The 2,596-nt window shown below is 38.0% G+C and overlaps 1 non-coding gene across 1 annotated transcript; it reads right to left on the bottom strand.

Annotated features, from left to right (window-relative positions):
- Positions 1-2,176: 2,176 nt before the first annotated feature.
- Positions 2,177-2,249, bottom strand: CBG28889. The gene has a single exon. It is a non-coding gene (tRNA).
- Positions 2,250-2,596: the final 347 nt, after the last annotated feature.

Below are 2,596 nucleotides of genomic sequence, written 5' to 3'. Positions count from 1 at the left end.
AGGCTCTTTATTAATTTTCACAACACTCCTCTCACTGGTTCCTTCAAACTCTGGGGAGAATTGATGCAAAACAACGAAAAAGGGTCTTTATTAATTTTCACAACAATCCTCTCACTGGTTCCTTCAAACTCTGGGGAGAATTGATGCAAAAACAACGAAAAAGGGTCTTTATTAATTTTCACAACAATCCTCTCACTGGTTCCTTCAAACTCTGGGGAGAATTGATGCAAAAACAACGAAAAAGGGTCTTTATTAATTTTCACAACAATCCTCTCACTGGTTCCTTCAAACTCTGGGGAGAATTGATGCAAAAACAACGAAAAAGGGTCTTTATTAATTTTCACAACAATCCTCTCACTGGTTCCTTCAAACTCTGGGGAGAATTGATGCAAAAACAACGAAAAAGGCTCTTTATTAATTTTCACAACAATCCTCTCACTGGTTCCTTCAAACTCTGGGGAGAATTGATGCAAAACAACGAAAAAGGGTCTTTATTAATTTTCACAACACTCCTCTCACTGGTTCCTTCAAACTCTGGGGAGAATTGATGCAAAACAACGAAAAAGGGTCTTTATTAATTTTCACAACAATCCTCTCACTGGTTTCTTCAAACTCTGGGGAGAATTGATGCAAAAACAACGAAAAAGGGTCTTTATTAATTTTCACAACAATCCTCTCACTGGTTCCTTCAAACTCTGGGGAGAATTGATGCAAAAACAACGAAAAAGGCTCTTTATTAATTTTCACAACACTCCTCTCACTGGTTCCTTCAAACTCTGGGGAGAATTGATGCAAAACAACGAAAAAGGGTCTTTATTAATTTTCACAACAATCCTCTCACTGGTTTCTTCAAACTCTGGGGAGAATTGATGCAAAAACAACGAAAAAGGGTCTTTATTAATTTTCACAACAATCCTCTCACTGGTTCCTTCAAACTCTGGGGAGAATTGATGCAAAAACAACGAAAAAGGGTCTTTATTAATTTTCACAACAATCCTCTCACTGGTTCCTTCAAACTCTGGGGAGAATTGATGCAAAAACAACGAAAAAGGGTCTTTATTAATTTTCACAACAATCCTCTCACTGGTTCCTTCAAACTCTGGGGAGAATTGATGCAAAACAACGAAAAAGGGTCTTTATTAATTTTCACAACAATCCTCTCACTGGTTCCTTCAAACTCTGGGGAGAATTGATGCAAAACAACGAAAAAGGCTCTTTATTAATTTTCACAACACTCCTCTCACTGGTTCCTTCAAACTCTGGGGAGAATTGATGCAAAAACAACGAAAAAGGGTCTTTATTAATTTTCACAACAATCCTCTCACTGGTTCCTTCAAACTCTGGGGAGAATTGATGCAAAACAACGAAAAAGGGTCTTTATTAATTTTCACAACAATCCTCTCACTGGTTCCTTCAAACTCTGGGGAGAATTGATGCAAAACAACGAAAAAGGCTCTTTATTAATTTTCACAACACTCCTCTCACTGGTTCCTTCAAACTCTGGGGAGAATTGATGCAAAAACAACGAAAAAGGGTCTTTATTAATTTTCACAACAATCCTCTCACTGGTTCCTTCAAACTCTGGGGAGAATTGATGCAAAAACAACGAAAAAAGAGTAAAAGAACGGATAAACGGATAAACAAAACGGTTCGGCCCCCAAATTGCCCGCGGTATGTCCGGGGTATCAGGTTCCTGTGATAAAATAGAAGAAAATCAACAAGAAATGTAACAAAATCGGTTTATTATGAACAATTTAGAAAGAAACACCAAATAAAAGCTTAGACTTCAAGCAAACTCACTTGAAATCCTTAAAAGAGTCTCTCAAAAACTACGAGCTAAATCCAAGCTCGCAATCACTCAAAACTAAATTTAAACTGTGCGCGCGCCGAGCGGGATAGCGGAGTGTCGTTGCGTGGTTAGAGGGAACCTTTAGAAGGAGTTGGAGGGTAGATGCACCAGGCAACTAAATAGGAAAATTCCATTTAAAGAGACAGTTGCCATTCGTTTTACAGTCGATTATTTTCAGAAATAGAATCTGACAGCTTTAAATGGTCAAGTTGAAATATCGTTATAAGGTTTTTCCGTTTTTTACTAATCCATCGTTTTGGATTTCGAAAAGAAAGTCAATGATGCGAGTAACGTTACTCAAGTCCGTTAATAAGTATAAAAAACATCTGATCTCGGGCGGGCTCGAACCGCCGGCCTTCTGTGTGTTAGACAGATGTGATAACCACTACACCACGAGATCGGTGAGAGAGAAAGGGGCAGTTTCCGTATAAAAAAAAGGCCCTGAGCAGAGAGAGTGCCGACATGTGGAGGCGCCAGAGAAACAAAGAATAAGGAGAGAGCTGCTTTGCAAGAAAAAAATAGAAAGGAGGGAAAGGAAAAGGAACATGTTGAAACATTTTAAAGGAAATTCTCAACTTCACAATTTTATAGTTTGAATCCTTCGTGTTTCTGAAATTAAGTCGATTTTAGTTTTGTTTGCAATTCAGTAGTAGCATAATTGTTAACACAAACAGTTTGACGGTTCTTCAAATTTGGACCCAGAAACCTGATTGTTGAGTTTTTTGACTCGCCGAAATCTAAAAAATA

This window comes from Caenorhabditis briggsae (assembly GCF_000004555.2).
Source record: "Caenorhabditis briggsae complete genome, chrX, whole genome shotgun sequence".
Classification (NCBI taxonomy): Eukaryota; Metazoa; Nematoda; class Chromadorea; order Rhabditida; family Rhabditidae; genus Caenorhabditis; species Caenorhabditis briggsae.
This window is presented reverse-complemented; position numbering and strand designations above follow the sequence as displayed.